This window comes from Grampus griseus (genome assembly GCF_964374135.1).
Source record: "Grampus griseus genome assembly, chromosome: 14".
In the NCBI taxonomy this organism is placed as follows: Eukaryota; Metazoa; Chordata; class Mammalia; order Artiodactyla; family Delphinidae; genus Grampus; species Grampus griseus.
Genome location: NC_139008.1, coordinates 30536875 through 30551364, shown reverse-complemented (window position 1 = coordinate 30551364; position 14490 = coordinate 30536875). Strand labels below are relative to the sequence as shown.

The 14490-nt window shown below is 52.6% G+C and overlaps 1 protein-coding gene across 1 annotated transcript in view; it reads right to left on the bottom strand.

The window, feature by feature from the left end:
• EMP2 (epithelial membrane protein 2) overlaps positions 1-12016 on the bottom strand; it is a 39579-nt gene extending 27563 nt beyond the window's left edge. Inside the window, exon 1 of the mRNA XM_082670614.1 lies at positions 11910-12016. The gene's annotated coding sequence lies outside the window, so the exon portion shown is untranslated. The remainder of the gene's footprint in view (positions 1-11909) is intronic.
• Positions 12017-14490: the final 2474 nt, after the last annotated feature.

The following is a 14490-nucleotide window of genomic DNA, read 5'->3' as shown; positions in this document are numbered from 1 at the left end:
CCCTTCCGACTGGGGAACCTCTGATGACGTGTGTCTGCAGCTATGACACAGTCCAGCCGTGGAATTGGGAAACAGACCCCACACAATGAGAACTGCAGACTCATGCAGTCTTAGCTGAAAGGCGCTGTGTGATCATGCAGAACCACCCCTGCCCCAGCCTCTGCCTGGATTATTTTTATAGCAACCAGTTTCCATTTGTATGGGCCCCAGGAATGGAGACCTCACCACTTCCTGACACGGCACCTGATAATCGGGCCCTAAACATTAGAAGAAGGTTTTCCAAACTTCAGTCACTGGCTTACCTCCTTCCTGAGTACCACCGTGAGATTTCACTTCATATCTGTCATTAAATAAACCCACTCTCTAACAGAAATACATGTATTTCAGGAAGAAATATTTTGCTCCTGGGAATGGAGAATCAGCATGACCTGCCACAGAGACTGATCGTGAAAATTAATAGCCACCCCCTGCAAAAAAGTTCACAAGTTCTGGTTCAATGCTGTTGTCCACCAAAGGGCTGAGCGAAGACCTGCTCTGTCTGGTTAAAGAAGGAAAAGTAAGGTCGAAGAGACGTCTTCTTGATGGAATCCCTGGCGGCCAGTGGTTAGGACTCAGTGCTTTCACTGCCATGGACCTGGGTTCGATCCCTGGTCAGGGAACTAAGATCCCACAAGCCATGTGGCGTGCCCCCGCCCCACCCCCCAAAAAAGGAACAAAAACAACAGAGTGTGACAGCCATAAAATGGAATATTACTCAGCAATGAAAAGGAACAAAAGGAACAACATACTACATGTACAACACCATGGATGACTCACAAAACCTTATGCTGAGTGAAAGACGCCAGACTCAAAGAGTGCATACTGCCTGTGACATTGTGACGTATAAAAAATATAGCTTTAAAAAAAAAAAAGAACAAGGAAAACTAGAGTCGAAGAGGTATCTTCCCCTTGATGGAATCACAAGAGCTGAGAGAACATTGAAAAGGGAACCACTTTGTCATTGAGTGATTTAATGTCATTTAATGTCGTATCCAGCAGCACCTAAAATCACTCTAGCATCGTGCAGAAAACAGCCTTACGGAGGCTCTGCCTTCCGCGGATTCCAATTCTCTCTCAGGTGGTCCTCATGTGCCCTTCAGTCCTTCCCACCATCCCCCAGCCTACTCAGGTGGGCCCAACCTGTCCCAGACCTAGGAGCCTCGCTTAGCCCCAGGGGCCCTGGCCCCCAGCAACCTGCTCTAGATCTACAGGAATTTCACCAGTGGAAGTTTCTTAGGAGCCAGAAACTAGGACAGGACTGGACAGTGAATTAAAACCTGGGGAAGCAGAGAAACTGGAGGCCTCATCCACTGCTGCTGGGAGTGTAAAACGGCGCATCCACTTTGTGAAGGAGTCTGGCCGGTCCTCAAACAATTAAACATAGAGTTATCGTAGGAGTCAGCAATTCCACTCCTGGGTAAATACCCAAGAGAAATGAAAACACAAGCACAGAGAACTATACTCACGATCTTGTAATAACCTACAATGGAAAAGAATCTAAAAAATAATATATATATGTACATATATATATATACACAATAACTGAATCACTTTGCTATACACCTGAAACTAACACAACATTGTAAATCAACTATATTTCAATAAAAAATTTTTAAAAAGGAAACGAAAACACATGAGCAACAGAAACGTACAGGAATGTTTACAGCAGCGTTATTCACAATAGCCAAAGGGTGGAAACCACCCAAATGTCCATCAACTCATGAATGGATAAACCAAACGGGTTATATCCACACAACAGAGTATTATTAGGCCATAAAAAGAAATGAAGTACTGATAGACTCCACAACACGGATGAACCTTGAAGACATTATGCGAAGTCGAAGAAACCAGACCCAAAAGATCACACAGAGTACGATTCCATTTACACAAAATGTCCAGAATAGCAAATCAAGAGGGACAGAAGGCAGATCTGTGGTTAATTAGGGCTCAGGGGGATGGGAAAATAGGAGGGTGATCTCTAAAGGGTACGGGGGGTTCTTCTGGCCGTGGTGAAATGTTCCAAAATTGACCGTGGGGATGGTTGCACATATCTGTGGATATACTAATATACACTGAACTGTACTTTTAAAAACTCATTAAGAAAGAGATTTTAAGAAGTACAATGAGAGAGCTCTGAGTTCACTGGAGGCTGGTATTTCAACACCCCCAACCCCCTGGGTCTGACACAAGGACACCTAAGAGCCCTCTGTGGCCCCTGAGGTGGGACGGAGGGTAGAAACCATGGGTCAGGACCCCAGGCCTCGAGTTGGTCTGAGCGAGAAGTCCCACCCCACCCACCATGGCGCCCAAAGGTGACCATCCCACACCTACAACTGACCACCCACCCCCTAGCTGAGACTGATCCAGCCCCTCACTTTCCAGGACACCCCAAGAGTTGGGGAGCATGTGACCCCATTTCCCAGCCGTCCCGAGCATACAGTAGGTGCCACTCGAGGACATGAGCACATGGACCACTCACTCAGTCCTGACCCTCACAGAGCGCCCCAAAGAGCCAGCGGGATGAGTCAGGACCCCAAGCTGTGCCCTTCCTTCCCCAAGGTCGGGGGGAAGAAGACTGAGCTTGCTTTCCCCCCCGCACCCAGGGCACCAGGATGTTTGCACGAGCTGTTCCCTGTCTAGAAAGTTCTTAGATCTGGGGGTGAATGGCTCCTTCCCTTCATCCAGCCTCAACTCCAAAGCCCCCTCCTCAGAGAAGCCTTCCCAGACCATCCAAGATAAGTGACCCTGTTTTATTTTCCTTAAACCACTGCACATCACCTGCTGTTTCCTTCTTGGTCTCTAGTCCCTTCTTTTGTTCTGTCTCGTCCCTCTTGACTGCAGGCAGGGGCTTACGTCTGTTTCGTCCCTGCTGTGACAGTGCCTGGCACACGGTGGCTCGAGGGATGGTGACCTGTCAGGTGCTCTCCTCCCGACTCAGGCCTCACCCGGAAGGCCCAGAGCAGCGAGGAGGTGATGACTGGGAGAATGTCCAGTGAGGGGCCCTCACTGGTGATGAAGGCTCGGCACCCTCCTGTCCCTCGGGATTCTCACGGCCTCCGGCTCATCTCTGAGGGCAGGAGCGTGAATGTTCTGAGGTCCCTCATCCCCTGCCTGCAAACTGCAGAAAAAGCACCTGGGACAACACAGGTGAGGTTGGGGGGGGCTCAGGCCAGGCTCCGGGGCACACCTGGGGCCGTGAGCCCAGGGAATGGGGAGCATAACTTCCCAGGCATCTCCAGACTTCTCGAAATTCCTGGGGAGAAGGGGAAGCTGCGAGTCCTTAGCAGCCAATACTCACCGCAGCTGGGGGTGGGCACATCATCCAGTAAAGGGGACCTGGATGGGTCACCAATGGTGTCAACACTACCACCATCATTCTGCCCTGTGTCCCACCTGTACTATTCATGACCCACACTGTCTTTAAAACACGAGTCTCGGACTTTCCTGGTGGCGCAGTGCTTAAGAATCTGCCTGCCAATGCGGGGGACATGGGTTCGATCCCTGGTCTGGGAAGATCCCATGCGTGGAGCAGCTGAGCCCATGTGCCACAACTACTGAAGCCCGTGCGCCCTAGAGCCTGCGTGCTGCAACTACTGAAGCCCGAATGCCTAGAGCCCGTGCTCCGCAACAAGAGAAGCCACCGCAATGAGAAGCCCGCGCACCGCAACGAAGAGTAGCCCCCGCTCGCTGCAACTAGAGAAAGCTCACACGCAGCAACGGAGACCCAACACAGCCAAAAAAACCCAAACCAACCAAGAGACTCACTTGATTAATTTTTCAATGTGTATTATACCATAAATGGAAAATCAGTGTCACTTGCCAAGAGACTGACATTTTACTAATACACTTTAAAAAAAATATGAGCGTATTACAGTTTGTAACCTTGCCTGTATGCTACAGAAATCATCTCCAAATGCCTGTGGGCGTGCAGACCACACTCTGGGCGGGAGGATGATTAAGTCTCTTCTGGGCTCCGGCCTAGAAGAATGTGACCCCGTGTCACGCTCACATAAAGGGACGCTGACCGTGCCACTTGGGCCTGATGCCCTCCAGGCAGGACCAACTACAGGAGGGGGAGGGAGCCGCTGCCCAAGCCCCTCCCCCACCCCTCCCCCACCCCACCCCTGCAACCTACAGCTGGCTCCTCACCCAAGGTGTGAGGGCCCCCCTTCTGCCACCCCTCCCTGGGGTGGGCTAAAAAGCAGGAAGCCGGGAGGACACCCTCTCTCAGCTATTCATGCAACAGATATATTGAGCACCTACGGCACCCTTAGCTCTGGGCTGGATGCTGGTGTTACCCCAGGGAACTCAACAGATCCGGTCCCTCAAACAAAGACCATCAGAAGTAATGGAAGTGATTACCGATTAGACAGAGGGTTCCTGTCCAAAGCAGAGTTCCCAGAACACCCTTCTCCATTCCACACACACGTGAAATACAGGAATCAAGATGGTTTTGCCCAGGGGAGGGGTGGGCATGAGTTCTGTTCTCTGTGACCAGGCTGTTAAGGGCAAAAGACCCTCATGTGGTCCAGCACCCTTAGGACTGAGAAAGCTGACTTTGGAGGAAGAATACCGGCCTCCAAGACACCCACTGGCACATCTGCAGCAAAGGCACTTTCTTGGCCCAAAGGGGCAGGATTGTTTCAAGAGGACACATATAACTGTATTGAAAAAGAGGGATGTTGATGGGATATATCCATCCAATAGAGCAGGGTCTGTGGGGTCCATGAGACTTGGGTTCAATCCTAACCCCAAATTTTTAAGATCCCATTTCTTTATCTATAGGGCAGGGGTGGTCATTACCTCATATGGTTGTTGTTCGTTTTAAATGAGATGGAGGATGTAATGCACATGGCCCAAGCTGCTCTGCACCTATAAATGCTATACTAATAGCAATGGTAAATTATTGCTATTAAGACTGGCAAAATGTAAGTCATTTTCTCCTATTCTCAAACACCAACCTAAAGCACAGTTCCTGGGCTTCCTGGTGGCGCAGTGGTTGAGAGCCCGCCTGCCGATGCAGGGGACACGGGTTCGTGCCCCGATCCGGGAAAATCCCACATGCCGCGGAGCGGCTGGGCCCGTGAGCCATGGCCGCTAAGCCTGCGCGTCCGGAGCCTGTGCTCCGCAGCGGGAGAGGCCACAACAGTGAGAGGCCCGCGTACCGCAAAAAAAAAAACAAAAAAATTAAAGCACAGTTCCTGACCCAGGTCTTTATGTGTTTCTCTGAATTTTCTTCAAAGGCCCAGACTCCCATTCTCAATGGTCTCCTCGATACCTTTCCAGAGATCTCATAATGGCCCTATTAACACACCTTAAATGTACCACGTTGCCCGCTCCCCAAACCACCCCTTGTCTGTTAACAGCACCCAGACAGGAAATCCATCACGCCCGTGAGGGGTCCACAAAGGGATGTTTCAAGAGGCATGTTCCATGGGGGCTGGATGGTACACGTCCCGGTTACCTTGCCCCTGAATTACTGCACTGCTGCCACCTAGTCTCTCTACCATGCCCTCCCACTCCTAAAGTCCCCCGCCCCAAAACCTACAAAACTCGCACTGCTTACTGAATTCAGGGAAGACTATTTCATTATTATTGAACTTCACGTACACACGTAATCCGTGAATATATTCTGTCTGTTACAAACAAGACTGGAGTCCCGTGGCCCATTCCTTCCTCTCCCCTCTCCCCACGGCAGCCACACTGATCGATTCTGATGTATCCTTCCAGCCACTTTTCTTGCATACATGTAATAGGTACGAGGCCACAGGAATGCGGCGACATTTATAAATAGCCTATTTCTTCATATATTGTTTCGCTACTTGCACTTTCTTTTTTAGTTCAATAGTGTCTTACAGGTTTTTCTATATTGGTACACAGAGACGAACCTCGAGGTTTTTTTTCTCTGCGATCCAAATTTTTAAAAAAATTTTTATTGAAAATACAGTTGACATACGATATGTTAGTTTCAGGTGTGCTACCTAGTGATTTGACCTTTGCACACATTTCGAAATCATCTCCCCAAGTCTAGTGGTTCAATATATTACATCCCATGGCTTAATCACTGGAGGTTTGTACCTCTGAATCCCCTTCACCTATTTTGCCCCTCCCACCCACCCTGCACCTTGTTCTTTCTAACTTCTGTAACATGACTGATGGATTAGTTGCTTCTAGGTTATTTCCACTTTTTTCCTTTTTCTCTCTCTTTTTCATCCCAACATTGCTGTGTGAACATCATCATGCCTGCCTCCCTAGCCAGGTTCATTGGGATGTGGAGGGAAGCCCCCTTCGCCTTCGCCCTCCCAGCTCTGCCTCCCAGCCCTGCGCTCCCTTCCCGCACCTTGCACTGCAGGCTAACTGGACGCTCAAGGCTTCTCAGGCAGGGCTCCCGCCTGCAGCCTCGGCCTTTTCTTTCCCTCCCTTCTGCAAACCCGGAAACATCACTGCCCAGGGAAATTCTAGGGACTCTTCCGAGTCCATCTCCAGTCCTATAGCCTTAAGGAAACTCTTGAACACCACGACATGGGCTTCCCTGAAACCCCATCTCGTGACCCCGGTCCTGGCGCCTACATCCTTGGACCCACCATCCTCTTCGCTGGACTGTAACCTGCTTTGAATAGAGGGAAATCCCCCTTTGCCTACACAGCTCACTGCCCAGTCACTTAATAGCAGCCCTCAAGATGAGAGTGGGCAAGCCAGCCCCTCCCCCGGCTTTCCTTTGGTTCAAGCAAACCACAAATATCTCAAGCCACTTCCATGTATAATACATCAATACACCGACTCCTCCGATCCCTGGAACAACCGTCCAAGGTCATCCAGGCAGCACGATGACCCTCATCAAAGATGGGGAGGACTCCCTTGGAAACTGAGTGGCGGGTTTGGTCTGAAGCTGAACCTCGGGGCCTCTTTGCAGAAGACGAGCTTGGGTGGGGAGCTTACAGACATTTCAGGTTTAGTCATGTTGTCAAAAGGATGAACATCTCAGCCCCAGTTATGCGAACTCCCAAAAGGCAGTCAGTCACTCCTGCACTAAGGTTTGTGCCAAATCCAAGGATCACCTGTGCTTATTAATTATACCCTCCCATTATTTAAAAAAAAATGCTTTAAAGTTTAAAATATCAACTTAAGTTTCACCCTACACAGTAGTGAAACTATGGGTCTGTGTGCTGTTTGTGTTTTTTTCCCAACTACCAACTGAGAAAAAGACATAATTATTCTTTTTCGTTTCATGTTCAGCTGTGAACTTTTTAAAACGATCTTGGTTACCACCAGTGATAACACGCTTTGGGAAACGTTCATTAGAATAAGATGAATGAGACTTTGGGTCATATTTATTCTCTGCAAAATTTTTAAACTAATTTCATTTTAAGGAAAGCGAGCCCTCCAGAGAAGTTTGTGATCAGAAGCGCCAGAAAGAGAAACCTTCAAAGCGACTTCTCTATCAGGCAAACTTACTTGCTCTTAGGCTACAAGCAATTTTCACTGAGGGACTTAACTTGTCCATCTCTGCATCCTGCAGGGTGATAGATGTTTCATATCCACATTTCTCAGAACAATCTTGACGCCAAATATCACACCGGCGACTGCTCCCTCAGCTCTAGACCCAGGAGTGCTAGGAAGCTTCTAGAAGCTGATGTCATCCAACCTGTCTGAGGAGGGCAGGAAGCTGGGCAATCTCTTCACCCTCTGTTCCCTTTTGGATCAACAGAAACCCAGCCTCCCCAGGAAAGTGAGAGCCCTGGAAATTCAACTATTCAGGTCAACAACTCCTTGTTAAACCCTTGAGATACCACGTGAACAAACCACGTGTCTTCGGATGGGAAGACGGTCCTCCTCCAGCCTCCGTCTTCCTACTCACCCCCGCCCCCAGGATGGACGACATCGTCAGAGCCCGACAGCTGTGGCCGGGAGCGACCCAATGCCAGTGGGAAGTGACCCACTGCCTGAGCATGGCTCCCGGCCCACCTTTCCCCGATCAGCATACCAGACGGACGACACATGCCATAAGGGTCCCTGACCCTGGGGACCTGGCCTGGAAACCCACTGACCACTCCCAGCCATCAAGCTCCTCAGCAGTGAGTCCCCAGACCCAGATCTCGTCCAGGTACTGCCGCCAACTTGCTGAGTGACCTCGGGTGAGTCACTCCACCTCTCTGAGCATCCTTAGCTGGCAAACTGGGACTTTCTAAGGCCCTTTTGTCCCTGAAAATCTTAGTCCATGGCTGCCCTGAATGCAGAGTGCTCTCACCTCTCCCACCCTCTGCCCAAGGCTTGGCTGCCTGGAAGAGCCCCAGTGGCTGGAGCAGAGCAGAGCTAGTGCTGCCATGGGTGTTGGGTTACCAGGCCGGCACTCTCCCTGGGTAGCAGCTCTGTCTCGGATATTTTTAGACTCCCCCCTCGGCCTGTCCCTAACAAGAGCCAGATACATCTGACAATTCGCCCCATGGGTCAGTCCTGCCAAAACTGCACTTTTGGGTCACTCCTGCAGGGAGCAGACTCCATCGCTCCTGGGGTGAGAAAGGGAGCCTCCTCTTCCCACCACCCCTATTCCTACCCCCATCCTTCCCTGGACAAGATGAAGCCAACATCCAAGCGTCAGGCTCCAGTTCTGTCTAAGGTGCCAGCTGCCCTCGCTCCCTGTTCCAGCTGCTGCTGCCAATTGCCTAAGCCCAGTAAGACGTCCCCGGAGCCCATCCTCCTGCACTGGAGTCCTGTCGCCGACCTTTAACTGCCTCTTCTGGAAGGACTCTGCTCCGCAGTCCCAATGCCTGGGACCGCACCCCACCTTTGGGGGATGGCTGCCACCACCCCGTAGCTGGGGAGCCCACCCCCATCCCGCCTTAGGCCCCGAAGCCCATGTCAGAGGCCTCACTTGTCCACAGAGCTGGGCAGCGGCCGCATGTTGCAACACACACACACACACACAACTATGTGCACCTCCCCAGGACAGTGGCTGCACTCCTGCCCTCCAGACGAATCCCGCCAAGCAGCCAGCAATCTACCGCCACCCCATCTGGCCTGGAAAGGCATTCATGTATTTTTGTCTCGACAGACTTCCCTTCCTGGTCATGTCTGGCAGAGTTTACTATGACACAGAGGCGGCCTCAGCTGTGCCCCCTTCAACCAGGAAGGCCGCAGAGGGCAGGAGAGTCAGCACGCGCCTGGGGTGAGAAATTGGCCTGTTGAGCCTCCTGTGAATCACCTGTTGCTGGAAAATGGCGAGTCCGTGCGCACACACGCGTGGTTTCAGCTCCTGCCCTGCAGATATCATGCGCACGGCAGAGAAAGGAAATCTAGGTGAAACACTCACCTCCATTCCAGAAACAAAGGGCCTTAGACACTACTTGTGTGTGCAGGGGAGTGGCGGGGAGGGCTGGATGGTTGTGCCCTGTATTTACAGTTAGTGGCCGCAGACCCCTCAGCCCCTCAAGAGCTGTGCCCTAAACTGGGGCCGGGAAGCCAGAAGAGGGCTCGGGCCCTCCCCTCTGGGTGGGGCAGTGCAGTGTCAGCCCCACCCGGCTGGCCCTGCCCTCACCGCCCCCCCCACCGTGGGACACCTCTGCGGCTTCCAACACGAACACCTGTCCCCAGATTTTGGGTGAATCTCAGTTTCCCCACTGGAGGGACAGAGGCGGCTACAGGCTATGCGGCCCACGCCCGGCCTCCCCTCCCCAATTCCCGGCGGGGCTGGAGGCAGCTGATCCAAAAACCGTCAGTGGGAAAACAGGTTCCGCACCCTCCTGCCACCCCCACGCCCCTCCCTCTGCTGTGGCCTTGGTATCTGCCAAGGGCCCCGTGGGTGTCTGGGCCCTGATTTCCCCAGGAGGGTCTCCCCCTGACTCTTCAAAACCCACCAGGGCATCTCCGGGTGGAAAAATGGGGAGGGCTTGTGGGGAAGCGCATGGAGGTTCAAAGCCTGGCTCTTGGCACGTCACTCGCTCAGGGACCTTGAGAAACTGACTTAAGGTCTCTGACCTGGCTTTCCCCACCTGCAGCCCAGGAGTGGGGATGGGCCGGCGCAGGGGGAGGCTTCCAGGAACGCTGGAGGGCACGGGGCAGCGCGCTCCATCAGAGGCTGATGGAGCGTCATCATGGGCCTGGGAAGAGAAAGGCCAGTTGAGCTTCCCTGTGAATCACCTGTTGCTGGAAAATGGAGAGTCCGTGCGCACACACTTGTGGTTTCAGTTCCTGCCCTGCAGATATCATGCGCACGGCAGAGAAAGGAAATCTAGGTGAAACACTCACCTCCATTCCAGAAACAAAGGGCCTTAGACACTACTTGTGTGTGCAGGGGAGTGGCGGGGAGGGCTGGATGGTTGTGCCCTGTGTTTACAGTTAGTGGCCGCAGACCCCTGTGGCAGCTCCATCAGCTGTAGCGGCTCCATCAGCTTCTGTCCCCTTCCTTGTCCCTTCCAGCCTCCTGGGGAAACCTGGCTCGTGTCCCTTCCTCACCCGCCGTCCACTTCCTTACTGAGGCCAAATTCTGGGGAGAGGTGGCCAGCAACCGTGAGCGGATTCTGGAATTTCTAACTGAATCAAACTGAAGCACAGGTGGCTGCACACTCTCTGTTTCATTGTGGTAAAATATACATCACAGAATATTGAGCACTTTAACCACTTTTAAGTGTAGAATCCAGTGGCATTAAATACACTTACAGTGTCGTGGAACCATCACCACTCCCTATACCCCAAATGTTTTCATCCCCCCAGCTCTGTACCCACTAGCAATAACTCCCCATCCCTCTCTGCCAGCCCCAGGTACCTCTGCTCCACTTTCTGACGCTCTGAATTTGCCTATTCTAAGTGCTTCCTGTCAGTGAAATCATACAATATTGGGGCTACCAGCTGCTTAAGACCCTCTCCAAGCCCATTACCTTACTCCTCACTCTGCCTGTCACTTTTTAGACTGGCCTCTGCATTTTAGACACAACTAAGTTAAAAGATCACCCCACCTCACCCCACATACACATCTTTGCAGCTCGGGAGGGGGCACTGCCCCTTTTCCCAAACCTGAAACTGGGCTGTCATTCTTGTTCCAAAGTAAGAGGTGGGTCCTGTAGTCCGGAGGGAGGGCTTTGCTCTCTGTAGTCTCCCTCAGGCACAGGTGCCCCCAACTAACCCCCATTTATGAGGTTCCCATGTCAGTCCCAAATTAGGGCCTCCCTGAGGTATATTTAGGACCCTGGATTTGGGGAGAGTGTGTAGTCCTCCTGTATACGAGCTCTAGGCTCCCCCTTCTCTGGACCCATGGGTGGGGCCCTCGTAGCCCCCCAAGCCCAACCGGAGTGGAGAGGGGACAGGCGTCATCCAAGCAGTGCCTCCAGCTCCTCCGCTCGTCCAACCTAAGGCAGTTGCTCCCTGCCGCTGGGGGGCGCAACGGAGCCGCCGCCGGGGCCGAGAGGGGACCCAATGACCCAGCCAGGGCGCAGCGGGTCCGGCGCGCTCCGTGAGGCGGGGGACCGTGCGCCAAGGCGCCGGGGGACTTCACACGACGAGAGGGGGGCTACCCGGGACTCCGAGAACCCTGGGAGTGGAGTTGGCGGGGGCGAGGGGAGTCGCCCTGACTCCTCCCCAAACTTTTCCCGCCCGCCTCGACGCAAAAGGCGAAGGAAGCAGTCCGGGGGTGGGGAGGTGGAATTCGGGGTCCCGAGCGAGCTCGGCGCAGGCGGGAAGTCCGCGCCCTCGCAATCTGGCAGAGGAACAGTGGATTTTCGGCAGGGAGGGGCCTCGGCCCCTCCCGGTCCGCCACCAATTGCAGGGACCTCTCTCGGTCCGGTAAGTGCAGTGGCTGGCGACCCCGCTGCCCCGTCGCTCGCAGCCCGGAGCCCCCCGCTACCTGCGCGCGGCTCCCGGGCGAGACCCCGACTCACCGGACTCTGGCGGCTGGACAGACAGTCGGGCTGGGGCGCGAGGCGAGGCCGCCGGACTGTTTTGAAGCTCTGGGCTGGGACTGCGCGCCCTCCCTCCTCCCTCTCCGTGGCGCCGAGCCGCCTCCCCACGTCCCCCCTCCTTCCCCGACCCCGCCTTCCGGGTCGTGATGTCAGGAGCCCGGAGAGCAGAGTGGGAGGGACCGCGGGAAGCGGGTGGGGGACACTGGAGAGAAAGGCCGGAGCCTGGGGACCGCCCCCAGCCCCAGCCCGCCTCCCTGCGCTACTTGGGCCAAGTTTAGGGCAGAGCTGGTAGCGCAGTTCTGGGGAAAGAGGGAGAAATCCGAGCTTCCTCGCAGCTGGAAGGCATTCCGCGCTGCGCTCGCCCTTACGGGTTTCCAGCTGCCCCTCCTCTCCTGCCCTTCTTCTCCCCCGTTCTTCTCTTCCCTTCCGGTAAGGGTTAAGGACGAGTATTCTGGAATCCGACTCCCTACTTTAGAACCCCTTCCCTGGCACTTTTCTTAACTTAGTGATCTCCTTAATTTTGCCTGCCTCAGTATCCCCTTCTGGAAATGGAAGTCACAATAGGATCTCTTTCCTTGGGTTGTTGTAAGGCCTGAAAGTGTCATACCTGCGCGGTGCCTGGTACATAGTAAGTGCTCAGTTAATCTTAGCTATGGTTATTTTTATTTGCCGACATAGAGTCTCTGGCCTTGGTGGGAGGTGTCAGGGCAACCAGGGACGCAGTCTTAGGACTCCTCCAGGGTCTCACTCACACAAACCATCTTTTGACCCCGCAGTTCTGGAATCTACTGTCCCTGGCAATGACATCAAAAGACAAGGAAATGTCTTTCTCTCCAGCCTCAGTTTCCCCATCTGGGAACTGAGAGGGCTGATCTGCCCTGGAGGTTCTTATGGGATGGGGGAAAAGACCAGAGGGGCCTGAGCCCCATCTGTGGGGCTGTGGAGTAGGGAGGGAGGAGTTACTGTATTGAAACACTGAAGCAATTCCAAAACAGGACCACAGCATATTACAGTATATTTTAAGCTTTTAACTGAACACAGTGATGTTATTTGCACACACCCCAAAATATAAGGCAATGGACTTGTGCTACTGACAAAAGAATTAGAAACCCTTTTAAGAAATGCTAACTTATTATGCAGTAGCTGGTCTGGTTGGGACGCCATGCTTAAACTTTCTGATGCGTCTTTTTTCAATCCTGTTGGGGAAGTCTGCAAGGCGAGAGCCTCCTTGGGTCTAAATTAGAAATCCTTAGGCGATTTGAGGCCCCTTCCAAAGGGCCACCCCACACCCCATCTTGAGGTTCCCCAGCTGGCCTAGTGTCTGACCTGCCACATCTCTTTTACTTTTGAAATTCTATGGCTAATCAAGACTTTCATCTCCCAAGCAAGAGATTCTGTGTAGGGCTGGAGAGGGGGTAGGAAGGTGTTCATTTGAACTGAGACCCCACATAAAAGGGGAGGAGAGTGGGGTCTGGCTGCTGCAGAGGAGGGCCATGCAGGGCCCACCCACCAGCAGGGACAGTGATGCCTGCCTGTCCCATGGCCACCTGGAGGACAGAGAAAACCCAAAAGTCTCTCCCAGAATGGACAGTCCAGGTAGAGGCTGCAGCAGGTGGATTTCTGCCGTTTGCTGAGCCCTCACTCTGTGCCAGTTACTTTACAAATACTGTCATCAATATAACACAACAGTCCATGAAGGAACTAAGGTTCAGAGAGGCTACCTAAGTAACTCGCCCAAAGGCCCTATTCAAGGGATCGAGCGTGGATGCGAAGTCAGACTGACTGTGGCAAACCCCGCTCTCCTCCTCCCACTATATCGCTATTTACAAAACGCTCACCAGGGTCAAGCCATAATTTCTACCATACCCACTAGCCACCTGAACAAGTATTCACTTAATATTTTTCCCTAAGTCAACTCTATTTATTTAACTATATTTATTTTTAAAAAGGAAGCCCTATATCATCACGGTAAACAGGAAACCAATTCCAACCACCAAAAATAGAAGACAAACTTACAAATATAAACACTACCCAGAGAAAACAGTGTGAGTACATTCTAACCAGATACTGTTGCTTGAGAGAGTCCACGAACCTGAGGTTTAGGGTCTATTAAAAAGGGAGATCAACAAGAGTAAGATGGGTGTTAGACTCGCGCTAAGCACAGAAGGAGACTTTCTCCTTCTAATCAGAACTATTGCAAGATCACTGGAAAAGGGAATTACGTTCCCACGCCATGACTCAAGGCTGGGCAATGCCTCCTCCTCCAAAAATCACCTCCCATTTGCCTTCTGGTGGGGCATGCCCCACACGAGGAAGAACCTGTCCAGACACCAAGATGCCTCTCTAGGACCCAGAGAAAGGAATGATTGATTGCATCTCTCGTTTGTTTCCAAACCTTCTCCAGAGCCCCACCTACCTGTGCAATTCACCTGCTACTTGCACCTCTTAGTTTTCTCTCTTCAAATATACACCTGTCTCTCCAGGAAGATTGGAGGCAGAAACCTGCCTTATACCCACTGTATCCCCACTCCTGGTGTGTCAGTAATAAGTTTGAATCCTC